We start from the raw sequence: 14694 nt of genomic DNA on the forward strand, positions 1-14694 counted from the left end.
TAACGAACGTATGAAGTAATATCTGATATCAATATGCTTGATTCTTGAATGAAATGCTAAATTCTTAGCCAAATGTATTGCACTCTAACTGTCACTGTACAGCTTCTAATCTGCTTGCTTCTTACCCAATTCTTCCATGAAACCTTGCATCCATATTATCTCCTTGCACGCTTCTGTAGCTGCAACATATTCTATTTCCATCGTACTGATAAATACTATCTTCTGTAATTGACAGACCCAACTGACTGCAACACTACTCAGAGTAAAAACATAACCTGTAGTGCTTCTTTTGCTGTCGATATCTCCTGCCAAATCTGAATCTACGTAGCCTTGTGCTTGATTTCTGATCCACCATAGCACAGCCCTTTATCCACAGTACCTACCTGGTATCTGAGGATCCACTTCACAACTTCCTAATGTTCCTTCTCGGGGTTGTTTATGAACCTGCTAACAACTCCCACTGCTTGAGTAATGTCTGGCCTCGTGCTCATCATAGCATACATAAGACTCCCAATAGCTGACGTGTATGAGACTTTAGCCATGTAGTCTAGTTCCTCCTGCATCTTTGTACCTTACTCCTTAGATAGCTTGAAGTGGTTGGCTAATGGAGTGCTAACCGGCTTAGCACCTCCCATATTGAATCGATCAAGTACCTTGGCTATCTATTCTGCCTGTGACAAAACCGGTTTCTTGTTTTACCTGTCACGCTTTATCCTCATGCCTAGGATTTGTTTTGCAGTTCCTAAATCTTTCATGGCAAATTCTCTAGACAGTTGTCTTTTGAGATCTGAGATGTCCTTCATGCTTGATCCGGCCATAAGCATATCATCAACTTACAGAAGAAGGATGATGTATGACGTATCAAACTTCTTCAAATAGCAACAGTGGTCTGCATGTTATCTCCTAAAATCATTTCCCGACATGAAACTGTCAAACTTCTTGTACCATTACCTCGGGGCCTACTTCAGGCCATATAGACTCTTTTTCAGTCTACACACCTTGTTCTCCTTTCCTAGTGCCACGTATCCTATCGGCTGATGCATATATATGTCTTCTTCAAGGTCCCCATAAAGAAAGACTGTCTTAACATCTAGCTGTTCTAGATGTAAGTCTTCTGGAGCCACTATACTCATTACCATGTGAATCATAAACATTTTCACTACCGGTGAAAATATTCAGTGAAATCGATACCTGCCTTTTGTTGAAACCTTTCACAACCAATCTAGTCTTGTACCGTTTCGAACCATCGTGCTCCTCCTCCGGTGTATAAACCCACTTGTTATAAAGAGCTTTCTTACCCTTAGGTAGAGTGACTAGCTCCCATGTACGTTAGACTCAAGAGAGTCCATCTCATCATCCATGGCTTGCTCCCACTTTATCATGTATCTGACTGTAATGTCTCTTCAAAACACTCTGGTTCACCATTATCTGTCAACATTAGATAATATATGGAGGGTGAGTATTGGACTGTGGGTCTCTTCTCTCGAGTAGACCTCCTCACAACTGGTGTCTGTGGCGCTGCCTCATAATGTCATATGCATGATCATCCTATGACGCTGTAACACCCGTGTTCGGTAACTCTTCCAACTCTACAAATTCTTTCTCCTCGGCCTTATTTTCTTGCATATTGTCCTTATGCATCACTTTTTCATTGAAGACTACATCATTACTTCTAATGATTTTTCTGTTTTCTGCATCTCAAAACCTGTAGCCAAAATCATGCTACCTGTGGCCTATAAACGTACACCTCCTGGACTTCGCATATAGCTCGTTTTTGTGCTTTGCATCAATGTGAACATATGAAGTGCAACCGAACACTCTGAGATGTGCAAGGTTCACTTCTTTTCCAATGCACGTTTCTTCTAGTAGCCCACCATCCAATGGTGATGAGGGAATTCTATTGATGAGATATGTGGCAGTATTCACAGCATCTGCCCAAAAGGTCTTCGGCAACCCTGCATGTAATCTTATGCTCCTAGCGCGCTCAAGGATGATCCTGTTATTGTGCTCAGCCACACCATTCTACTGTGGTGTCCCTGAAATCATTTTTTGATATTTGATTCCATTTGCTGTACAATACTCCTCAAATTTCTTATCACAGTACTCTCACTACCAAAAAAACGGGTAAAGGCTATGGACTTAATCCGTAGCCATAGACCTAAGGCTACGGATTAAGTCCGTAGCTAGTCCGTAACACGACCGTCGTCGTAGGTGCCATAACAATAGGTCTGGAACCTATGGCTACGGATTTAATCCGTAGCCATAGACCTAAGGCTACGGATTTAATCCGTAGCCTTTTCCCCTGTAGCAAAAAAAAAAAAAACAGCTATAGATATATTTGTAGCTGAAAGTCCGTAGCAATAGGGCAAAATTTAAAAGGCTATACCTATCTGATTATTGGCTACGGATTTAATCCGTAGCTATATTGTAAATAGCTACAGATATAATCCATAGCAATTATATCTGTAGCAAAAACTTCAAACAGCTACGGATATTATTTGTAGCTGAAAGTCCGTAGCAATATGCCAAAATTAAAAAGTCTCCACCTGTTTGACTAGTGGCTACGGTCAATATCCGTAGCTATTTTGTACATTGAAAAATTAAATCACCTGTTCATTCAATTACCACCTGTTCATTCAAATACCACCTGTACAATCATTCATTCATTCATCACCTGTTCATTCAATTACCACCTGTTCATTCAAATACCACCTGTACAATCATTCATTCATTCATCACCTGTTCATTCAATTACCACCTGTTCATTCAAATACCACCTGTACAATCATTCATTCATTCAATTACAATCATTCATTCATTCAATTACAATTACAATCCTTCATTCATTCAATTACAATTACAATCCTTCATTCAATTAATTACAATTACAATCAAATACAGTTACAAATACAATAATGCTGAAAATACAAATCTTTAGCTTCATTAGAGAAATGTGCTCGACTTCACCGAATTTCAGCAGCTTCGTATATTCCATCATCCTACAAACAGTCATGTCATTCATAAATTAGAATGCCCATTAGAGAAAAGAAAGACAGTAAAAGAAGTGCATCACGTATAACCACTTTTTTTTTCTTAATGAATTAAAAAAAAAACTCAAAGAGGAATGAAATTGACACAAAAGAAATGGTCTCACCATATGATTATAGGTTTAGGTTTGGTTTAGGTTTAGGTTATAGGTTTGGGTTAAGGTTAGGCTATAGGTTATAATTAAGTTTAGGTTATAGGTTAAGGTTTAGGTTATAGATTTTGGTTTAGGTTTAGGTTAAGGTTTAGGTTATAGGTTATAGCTTTTGGGAACTTGATTACAGGTTAAGGTTTAGGTTTAGGAAATCGGGTTCGGGTTCGGGATCGGGTTTAGGTTTGGGCTTTCAAGTTTAGGTTTAGGTTAGGGAGTTGAGATTAGGATTAGGTGTAGGTTTGGGTTTAAGAATTTGAGAATACATTTAGGTTTTAAGTTTAGGTTTAAGTTAAAGGTTTTAGGAAAGGTTATAAGTTTAGGTTAGGTTTATGTTTAGGTTTAGGTTTAGGTTATAGGTTATAGCTTTAGGGAATTGAGAATGGGTTATGGTTTAGGGAAAGGTTAGGTTTAGGTAATAGGTTTTGGAATTTGGGAATAGTTTTAGGTTATAAGTATAGGTTTAGGTTAGGTTATAGGTTAAGGTTTAGGGATTTGAGTTTAGGTTTAGGTTTAGGATTAGGTCTAGGTTGAGGTTTAGGGAATTGAGTTTAGGCTATAGGTTTAGGGAATTGAGTTTAGGTCTAGGTTAAGGTTTAGGGAATTGAGTTTAGGTTTAGGTTTAGGTTTAGGTTGAGGTTTAGGGAATTGAGTTTAGGCTATAGGTTTAGGTTTAGGTCTAGGTCTAGGTTAAGGTTTAGGGAATTGAGTTTAGGTTTAGGTTTAGGATTAGGTCTAGGTTGAGGTTTAGGGAATTGAGTTTAGGTTATAGGTTTAGGTTTAGGTTTAGGTTGAGGTTTAGGGAATTGAGTTTAGGCTATAGGTTTAGGTTTAGGTCTAGGTCTAGGTTAAGGTTTAGCGAATTGAGTTTAGGCTATAGGTTTAAGTTTAGGTCTAGGTTGAGGTTAGGTTATAGGTTTAGGTTTAGGTTAAAGTTTAGGTGTCGGTTTGGGTTATAGGTTTAGGATTAGGTCTAGGTTGAGGTTTAGGGAATTGAGTTTAGGTTATAGGTTTAGGTTTAGGTTTAGGTTGAGGTTTAGGGAATTGAGTTTAGGCTATAGGTTTAGGTTTAGGTCTAGGTCTAGGTTAAGGTTTAGGGAATTGAGTTTGGGCTATAGGTTTAGGTTTAGGTTTAGGTTAGGTTATAGGTTAAGGTTTAGGGAATTGAGTTTAGGTTATAGGATTAAGTTTAGGTTTAGGTTGAGGTTTAGGGAATTGGTTTAGGTTTAGGTTTAAGGCTTAAGTTTGGTTTGGGTTTTGGTTTAGGGTTTAGGTTTAGGTTATAGGTTTAAGGTTAGGGTTTGGTTTAGGTTTAGGTTTAGGTTTAGGTTTAGGTTTAGGTTTAGGGTTGGTTTGGGTTTTGGTTTAGGTTTAAGGTTAGGTCTAGGTTAAGGTTTAGGGAAAGTGAGTTTAGGTTATAGGTTTAGGTTTAGGTTTAGGTTAAGGTTTAGGGAATTGAGTTTAGGCTATAGGTTTAGGTTAAGGTCTAGGTCTAGGTTAAGGTTTAGGGATTTGAGTTTAGGCTATAGGTTTAAGTTTAGGTTTAGGTTGAGGTTTAGGGAATTGAGTTTAGGTATAGGTTTAAGTTTAAGTCTAGGTCTAGGTTAAGGTTTAGGGATTTGAGTTTAGGCTATAGGTTTAAGCTTAGGTCTAGGTTGAGGTTAGGTTATAGGTTTAGGTTTAGGTTTAGGTTTAGGTGTCGGTTTGGGTTTTGGTTATAGGTTTAGGATTAGGTCTAGGTTGAGGTTTAGGGAATTGAGTTTAGGTTATAGGTTTATGTTTAGGTTTAGGTTGAGGTTTAGGGAATTGAGTTTAGGCTATAGGTTTAGGTTTAGGTCTAGGTCTAGGTTAAGGTTTAGGGAATTGGGTTAGGGGATAAGGTTTAGTTTAGGTTTAGGTCTAGGTTAGGTTAAGGTTTAGGGAATTTGAGTTTAGGTATAGGTTTAAGTTTAAGGTGTTTAGGGTTAGGTTAAGGTTTGGGTTTAGGAGGTTTAGTTTAGTTTATAGGTTTAAGGTTAGGTCTAGGTTGAGGTTTAGGGTTATTTAGGTTTTAGGTTTAGGTTTAGGTTTAGGTTGGGTTTGGGTTTTTGGTTATAGGTTTAGGTCTAGGTCTAGGTTAAGGTTTAGGGAATTGAGTTTAGGTTATAGGTTTAGGTTTAGGTTTAGGTTGAGGTTTAGGGAATTGAGTTTAGGCTATAGGTTTAGGTTTAGGTCTAGGTTGAGGTTTAGGGAATTGAGTTTAGGTTATAGGTTTAGGTTTAGGTTTAGGTCTAGGTTAAGGTTTAGGGAATTGAGTTTAGGCTATAGGTTTAGGTTTAGGTTTAGGTTGAGGTTAGGTTATAGGTTTAGGTTTAGGTTTAGGTTTAGGTGTCGGTTTGGGTTTTGGTTATAGGTTTAGGATTAGGTCTAGGTTGAGGTTTAGGGAATTGAGTTTAGGTTTTAGGTTTAGGTTTAGGTTTAGGTTGAGGTTTAGGGAATTGAGTTTAGGCTATAGGTTTAGGTTTAGGTTTAGGTCTAGGTTAAGGTTTAGGGAATTTAGTTTAGGATATAGGTTTAGGTTTAGGTCTTTGTCTAGGTTAAGGTTTAGGGAATTCAGTTTAGGCTATAGGTTTAGGTTTAGGTTTAGGTTGAGGTTTAGGGAATTGAGTTTAGGCTATAGGTTTAGGTTTAAGTCTAGGTCTAGGTTAAGGTTTAGGGAATTGAGTTTAGGCTATAGGTTTAAGTTTAGGTCTAGGTTGAGGTTAGGTTATAGGTTTAGGTTTAGGTTTAGGTTTAGGTGTCGGTTTGGGTTTTGGTTATAGGTTTAGGATTAGGTCTAGGTTGAGGTTTAGGGAATTGAGTTTAGGTTTAGGTTTAGGTTGAGGTTTAGGGAATTGAGTTTAGGCTATAGGTTTAGGTTTAGGTCTAGGTCTAGGTTAAGGTTTAGGGAATTGAGTTTGGGCTATAGGTTTAGGTTTAGGTCTAGGTCTAGGTTAAGGTTTAGGGATTTGAGTTTAGGCTATAGGTTTAAGTTTAGGTCTAGGTTGAGGTTAGGTTATAGGTTTAGGTTTAGGTTTAGGTTTAGGTGTCGGTTTGGGTTTTGGTTATAGGTTTAGGTTAGGTTATTGGTTAAGGTTTAGGGATTTAAGTTTAGGTTTAGGTTTAGGATTAGGTCTAGGTTGAGGTTTAGGGAATTGAGTTTAGGCTATAGGTTTAGGTTTAGGTCTAGGTCTAGGTTAAGGTTTAGGGAATTGAGTTTAGGCTATAGGTTTAGGTTTAGGTCTAGGTCTAGGTTAAGGTTTAGGGAATTGAGTTTGGGCTATAGGTTTAGGTTTAGGTCTAGGTCTAGGTTAAGGTTTAGGGATTTGAGTTTAGGCTATAGGTTTAAGTTTAGGTTTAGGTTGAGGTTTAGGGAATTGAGTTTAGGTATAGGTTTAAGTTTAAGTCTAGGTCTAGGTTAAGGTTTAGGGATTTGAGTTTAGGCTATAGGTTTAAGCTTAGGTCTAGGTTGAGGTTAGGTTATTGGTTTTGGTTTTGTTTTTGTTTTTGTTTTGGGTTTTGTTTTTTGTTTTAGGTTTAGGATTAGGTCTAGGTTGAGGTTTAGGGAATTGAGTTTAGGTTATAGGTTTAGGTTTAGGTTTAGGTTGAGGTTTAGGGAATTGAGTTTAGGCTATAGGTTTAGGTTTAGGTTTAGGTTGAGGTTTAGGGAATTGAGTTTAGGCTATAGGTTTAGGTTTAGGTCTAGGTCTAGGTTAAGGTTTAGGGATTTGGAAATAGGTATAGGTTATTATTGGTTTAGGTTTAGGTTTAGGTTTAGGTTTAGGGTGGTTTGGGTTTTGGTTTAGGTTTAGGTTAGGTCTAGGTTAGGTTTAGGGAATTGAGTTTAGGTTTAGGTTTAGGTTTAGGTTTAGGTTTAGGTTTAGGGAATTGAGTTTAGGTATAGGTTTAGGTTTAGGTTTAGGTTGGAAGGTTTAGGGAATTGAGTTTAGGCTATATGTTTAGGTTTAGGTTTAGGTTAGGTTTAGGGAATTTGGGGTTTGGTATGGTTTAAGTTTTATTTTTAGCCTCTGATTCATTTTCGGCGAGGTTTGTTAGGTTTTAAGGTTTAGGGAATTGAGTTTACATTTAGGTTTTTTAGGTTTGTTTAGGTTAAGGTTTGGGATTTAGTTTTAATGGTTTGTTTTGACTTAGGTTTAATTAGGTTAAGGTTTAGGTTTGGTTTAGGTTAGGTTGGTTTGGGTTTTTGTTATAGGTTTAGGTTAGGTTTAGGTTAAGGTTTAGGGTTTAATTTAGGTTTAGGTTTAGGTTAGGTTTGTTAGGTTTAGGAAGGTTTAGGTTAGGTTTAGGTTTAAGTTAGGTTAGGTTAAGGTTTAGGGTTAGTTTAGTTTTATAGGTTTAGGTTAGGTCAGGTTATAGGTTTAGGTGTTCAAAGATTTTGAAAATGTGACTGTAAATACAGTTTGTTAGGTTTAGGTTAAGGTTTAGGGAATTGAGTTTAGGATAGGTTTAGGTTTAGGTTTAGGTTTTGGTTGGTTTGGGTTTTGGTTTAGGTTTAGGTTTAGTTTAGGTTAGGTTAGGTTTAGGTTAGGATTTAGGTTTGGAGGTTTTGGTTTAGGGATTTATTTAGGTTATAGGTTAAGGTTTAGGTTTGGTTTAGGTTTAGGTTTAGGTTTAGGTTATTTAAGGTTAGGTTTAGGAATTGAGTTTAGGTTTAAGGTTTAGGTTTAGGTTTTGGTTGGGTTTAATAAGTTTTAGGTTTGGTTTAGGGTTTAGGTTTAGGTTAGGTTTAGGGATTGAGTTTAGGTTAGGTTTAGGTTTAGGTTAGGGGTTGGGTATTTTATTTGGTTTAGGTTTAGGTTTAGGTTTTAGGTTTTAGGGTTAGTTTATATGGTTTTAGGTTTAGGTTTATTAAATGATTTGAGTTTGGTTTATAGGTTTAAGGGTTTAGGTCAGGGGTTGGTTTAGGGATTAGTTTGGTAAGGTTAAGGGGTTTTTAGGTTAGGTTAAGGTTTAGGTTTGGTTTAGGTTTAGGGTTGGGTTTGGGTTTTGGATAGGTTTAGGTTTAGGAGGTTGGGTTTGGGTTGGTTTAGGTTTTAGGTTTTGGTTTAGGTTATTAGGTTTAGGGTTAGGGAAGGTTTAGGTTTAGGTTGGTTAGGTTAAGGTTTAGGGATTTGAGTTTATTTAGGTTTAGGTTAGGTTGGTTTAGGTTTAGGGTTGGTTTAGGTTATAGGTTTAGGTTTAGGTTTAGGTTTATGGGTTAGGGTTGAGTTTAGGTATAGGTTTAGGTTTAGGTCGGTTTTGGTTTAGGTTATTAGAATAGGTAAGGTTTAAGTTTAGGTTTAGGTTTAGGCTTTGGGTTTAGGTTTTAGAAGCATTAGGTTTAGGGAATTGAGTTTAGGTAAGGTTTAGGTTTAGGTTATCGGTTTTTGGGTTTTTGGTTTAAGTTTGGTTTTAAGGTTTAAGGTTTAGGTTTAGGTTGGGGGTTTTGTTTAATTTAGGTTTAGGTTTTTAAGGTTTAGGGATTTGAGTTTAGGTATAGGTTTAGGTTTAAGTTAGGTTTAAGTTAAGGTTTAGGGTTAGTTTAGGTAAGGTTTGGTTTAGGTTTTAGGTTAGGTTTAGGGATTTTTAGGTATAGGTTTGGTTTAGGTTAGGTTAGGTTAAGGTTTAGGGTTGGTTTAGGTTAGTTTAGGTTTAGGAATTTTTAGGGAATTGAGAATAGGTTTAGGTTTAGGCTTTAGGAGTTTGGGTTTGGGGTTTGGTTTAGGTTTCAGGTTTTAAAGATTTAGGTTTAGGTTTAGGAGGTTTAGATTTAGGGAATTAAGTTTAGCTTAGGTTTTGGGAATTGAGAATAAATTTGGGTTAAAGGGTTTGGGTTTGGGTTTATTTTGGGTTTTAAGTTTAAAGGGTTTATTAGGGTTCGTTAGGTTATTAGGTTTTGTTTAAAGGGTTTTAAAGGTTTTTTAGGTTATAGGTTTTGGGATTTTAGTTCATGGGTTTTGGTTTAGGATATAGGTTTAGGTTAAGTTAATGTTTTGTTTTAGGTTTATGTTTAGGTTTAGGTTATAAGACATAGGTTTGGGAATTAGAATAGGTTAAGGTTTAGGTTTAGGAAATCGGGTTTGGGTTCGGTGGGTTTATGTTTGGGTTTTCAATTTAAGATAGGTTTAGGTTAGGAGTTACGATTAGGATTAGGTGTAGGTTTAAGTTTAGGGAATTGAAAAAGGGTTAAGGTTTAAGTTCCTCTGTTTCCCCCTCCCATTTACCCAAACCCTCCCTTTTCCAATTTAAAATTTTTTTTCGATCAAATACAAAACAGGTATCCAAATGGAAAGAAGGTTTCCATAGGAAAGGTTATCAGGTTTGTTACCTTAGGGGTTTGGATAGCTCCCGGACATGTTGCTCCATTAATTTGAAAATTTAATGGAGCAAAAGTCCACTTGGTCCCAAATACTTACTTTAAAATAAAATTTGTTTTTCAAATTTTCTATTTCGATCTTTTTTAGCTCAAATCCATGTCAATGCATGAGAATCATACATAAAATGGATTTTAAGCAAAATACATGAGGGTTACAACATAGATATCATGCACATGATATCACATAATGTTTGTTTAATGAACTACACATGTGCATTTTTGAAAAGCGACGATGTTGAATCAAATATGCAAAACTCCAACCCTCCCACATCAACTCCACGAAAGAATGGATAACCTCATGTTAGTAATAATATAAATGTACAAGTAAAACTATAAAACCAATATAAACCCATTTTCAAGATCCCTTCCATAGTTCATTCATTCAAATTTTCCCTCCCCTTTAAAGGTTGGGGCCCAATGAAATTCATTGGGATTAAAGGCTTAGGCCCATTTGGTTTTCAAAAAAATTTTTTAAAAAAATTGATGACTGACAGCCATTGTAGATTTAAAAAAGAAAAATTTTTATTAAAAAAATAAAAAACAAGTGCCAAATTAGTTAAAATGCACAAACAATTAAAATTATTCAAAATGAAAAAATTTAAATTGAGTTCAAAATGAACACAACAAAATTAAAAAAAAAATTTGTTTTAAATTTTGAATTCTAAATCTTTCCCCATTCACAAATGTCCCCCTCTCCAATTAATGGCCCATCCTTTCCAAAAAAATTTTTCTTAGGAGGATTAACTTTTCTTGGAAAAGTTTTAAAAAACGCTCTTCCTTTTTTCTTTTTGGTTTTTAACATTTCACTGTTGCAATGGTGGGACCCAGTTGAGTGTGGGTGTGAAGAATCAAGAGGTGATTTGTTGCACATGAGCATCGGGCAACTGTAAAACATTGTAAATTAAGTTATTAGGTTATTCATAATTACCATAAAACTCTACTAATTTTTAAATTTTATTACTACCTCTGTAAGGGCATCATCCATGCCGATCATCCTAGAAGCAGGATTGCTACTATAGAGCTCATCTAGTTTTTCCTGTGAAAAATACAAATGAATGCAATATAATTCAAAGTTATACTTAGGCTTTTCACAAGGGTACTAGTTAGTGGTACGAGGGATACACTTACAGCAAGTTCAGGATATTGGACAACTTTGTCCTTTCTTGTATGGGCTCTTAAGAAGACTTCACATCTACTTATCTCGACATCAGAGGTAAGAATCGCCTTTTGCACATTATATATCATTGAAATACACATCATTAATAGATTTAGATGAATGATAATTCAAATATAAATTCAATTTAAAACTATAATATCTATTTTTAAATACATACCATCTTATAACGAGTAACAGCCATGCTGTGCCTCCCAAGACACGCATGTCCTTTTAGCTTGGCCCAATTGACTGTATTCCTTGTGCTTGCCCTCTTAAACTTCTCGGTGGTACGTTGTTCCACGAAGACCCTCCAATCCTCCATAAGGATACCTGGGGGGCAGGACCATCTCTAACAGCAATAGTCTTATAGCATCGCTGCAAGAAATCTTTGTGCTTCCTGCGCGATATTCGATAACATTGTTATATTGAAATCGCATAAAGTAAAGAAGATAAATATATATATATATATATACATATATATGAGCTTATTATACATACTATTCCCACTCGTCGTAGCTGGGATGACTCTTCAGTACCCATCTACGAGCTTGTTCGTATTCGATACCCGCTAGGATAACACTTTGACCCGTACCTACTGGACCAACATCATCATCATTAGAGTCATCATCAACGATATCTTCCAACTTACGTAGTCCTGGAATGACTCTGTTAAACCATTTTTTCAGCTTTTCCAGTAGGCTTGTTTTCTGTTTTCCTTTATATTGATTGCAGAATATAACTGTCTCCTCTTGGATGTACTGCTCTGCAATACAACCCTCAGGTCGTGTCTTGTTACGGACATAGGCCTTGAATGTCTTCATGAACCTGACAAAGTTAATGATACATTATATACACATGCAAATGTAGATGTTAAGCCGATTTATTCTTATTAAGCTCACAACGTACCTTTCGAATGGATACATCCATCGATAGTATACAGGACCACATATGCGAGCCTCGTAAGCCAAATGGATCGACAAATGCATCATAATGACAAATATCGATGGCGGGCATATAGTCTCAAGCTGACATAACGTCCTAGCCATGCCTCTCTCGAGAGTAAGGAGTGTTTGAAGGTCTACGGTTGTCGAGCACAAGGCATTAAAGAAGATGCAAAAGCTTGTAATTATAGGACGAATGACCTTTCTATCCCTGAATGCATGCTGGATGAGAACTGGGAGCAGATGTTGCATCAACACATGGTAAGAATGAGACTTCATTCCCTTTAAATCCACGCAATCTTCCTTTACAATGGTCCTCCAATTCGCACTAAAACCGATCGGAACACGCAGCTCATGCAAAGTCTGGATGAAAAGTTTTTTCTCTTCTTTTCTTAGACAGAAAGGACTTTGTGTAACATCCTTGATTTTCACTGTTTTGGATTTTCAAAAAAATCCATCAATTTTTATTTTATTTAATTAACCTAAACATTACTTAATGACCATTAGCACTCAATGTCAGTTTATACAGGGTGTACCAGTGAAGAACCGCACCAGTCCGGTTAATCATGTAACGTCCCATCCAACCAGAACAGTGTACTGAGGCGTCCTTGTAGGAATTGCCGCAGGACCGTTCGTTTAAACTACTCATGGTTTGGTGCCATAACTAAATTAAGTTAGGATTAGCCCATTAAAATAGACCAGTCGGGTTGTGATTGGGCTAAGTGCGGGCCGTCAAGCCAAATAGCCATTTACACTTGGCAGCAGCCCGTGCGGGCTATACCGCGACATGGGAAGGTCAGAAAATTATAAAAATTGAGGGGAGCATAGATCTCACTGGGCTTAGGGACCATCGCGGACCACGGACCCAGTGGACACCCAGAAGTGTAATCTGGCACTTGCCAGATGCGCCCCACCAATGCCAAAATTGAAATCTGGCACGTGTAAATAAAATTGAAATGTAAGACATTTCAACCATCAGATTTCTTCATAATTTACGATGAGGGTCTAATGTATTTTTCTACACCCGCCCACAAAAATCTGGGTCCCGATCGTGTCACGGTGACCGTTGATCGCGAATCAGACCCGTGCGACCAAACCCCATATCTAATCATTTCCAAATTTTGTATGGCCCTTCGTCGGTCCATAAAGCACCTATCCTATAAGTTTCATGGTCAGAGGGCCACCAGAACTGGCCCGGTTATCCAAACAAACTCTAGACCGCTCGTTGGTGGACCACTAGTTCCAAAACTATAGAATAATGTCCGTCTCATTGGGCTTGACGTCGCGGGAATCAGACCTGGGTACGATCCAGAACCGGTCAACTTGAGCTGAAGGACGAGTGCATGAGAAGTGCAAATACCTTAAAGGAAGGAGTTGGAACTTAAGTGAATTGAGTCGTCCACTCTTATGCAAAGTTGAGGATTTCGGACCGTCGGTTTGCGACCAAACTTCACTCATAGAGTGAGGATATTTCCCTGCTCATATCCGTATAGCCGCGGCCCCGATCGACCATCGGCGACCGTTGAACAGACTTCTTATCATATCTGTCGATCGGCACATCCAAATGGCGGGCCGATCATATCCATACGTAGATCATCATTAGGGCTAACTATCCTACGGTGTATATTGACTTGTACACCCCATAGTGGGCCCTAGAGCTTAGAAAGACCCTCTCATGGGTCTAGTATAGTAAAAACCCAACACTTGGGGCCATTGTCACCAAATCTGGCATTATAAAAAGGGCCTCATTTGGGGCACCCCTCTCTTATACGAATTTGCCCTTGGGAACAAAGGGAGAGAGGAGAGAAAAGGGAGAAGGAAGAGAGGAAGAAGAGAAGAGAGGAGAAAGAGAGAAGGAGAGAAGGAAGAAGGGAGATAAAGGTGGGCCAAAGGAAGGTAAGATCTAGAAACCCCTCTTCCCTTTCCTCAAGAAACCCCACATCCACAAATGCAAGCGATTTCCATCCTATTAGGGAGTTAAGCACCCATCTTTTTTGTAATCCTTTGTGTTGAGCTAGAATTTGTATGAAATCCTTACATGCAAGTGTATTGTCTTAGGATTCCGGCCGATCAACATCGAGTTTGGCGCTTCTAGGTCGTTTTTCAAGATCTCAACTATCCATAGGTGCGGACTATTACTCCTAGGTGGCCTAGCACCAATTTCAATATGAGTTTAATGATTTTGATTGCTTGGTTGATGCATTTAGAGAGTATAGAGAAAACCTAGGAATTCATGTTTATTTAGAGTGGTATGGAATTGTATGTTTTATTTGATTTCCTCACATGATGCTATTCTTGCTTCTTACATGACTTGGTGCAAATTTGATGATCGCTTGTTGATGACTTGTTGGATTGCTCATATGATGATGCCCTATAGTATGCGTGCCTTATTAATTCCTATGTAATTGTTTCTATGAGTTGTAGAAAGTGAGCAACTTCCTCACCCACACACACAACACACATGCACCATTGCTCATAAATTGTGTTAGCTTGCTTATTAGACGAATTTGAATTATATGATTGAGGTGTGAGAACATGATGATGATTTGCTAGTTGATGGCTCTGTCCGTTGACATGTTGTGGATTACCATCCAAACGCTAGGGTTGGTCAAGAAAACAAGGAGAGTTAAGGCGGTCTCGTTGGCAGGACCGCTTTGAGGCTAAACCCGTGGATTTGGGCGAGTACGGGTGGGCGACAGTAGTTAGACTACATGGGTTGCTTGCACCCGATGTTGTTCCGCCTCGCACTCGCCTGGACTCGTGCTGTCTAGCCCACTGTCTGACCAACCATGATTGTTAACCCTGTTTGCTCACGTCTGTATGGAACCTGCGACACCCTATAACCGAGGTAGCCCATCAATAACCCACTGAAAAATGGTCCACAGCCTCGTGAGCCGGGCATGGTGGAATGGGACACTGTGTTCGAGCTGTCGGCCTACGCTGGGGTGACGCGCCTCCCCGTTGTGACCGCGAGCGACCCCACATTCAGCACCCCCATGTGCTTGAA

The 14694-nt window shown here is 38.1% G+C and overlaps 1 protein-coding gene across 1 annotated transcript in view; it reads right to left on the bottom strand.

Annotated features, from left to right (window-relative positions):
- The window catches only part of LOC131256120 (glutamate receptor 2.8-like), a 45386-nt gene that overhangs the window by 2942 nt on the left and 27750 nt on the right, over positions 1–14694 (bottom strand). The gene's annotated exons all lie outside the window — the stretch shown is intronic.

This window comes from Magnolia sinica, chromosome 9 (assembly GCF_029962835.1).
Source record: "Magnolia sinica isolate HGM2019 chromosome 9, MsV1, whole genome shotgun sequence".
NCBI lineage: Eukaryota > Viridiplantae > Streptophyta > Magnoliopsida > Magnoliales > Magnoliaceae > Magnolia > Magnolia sinica.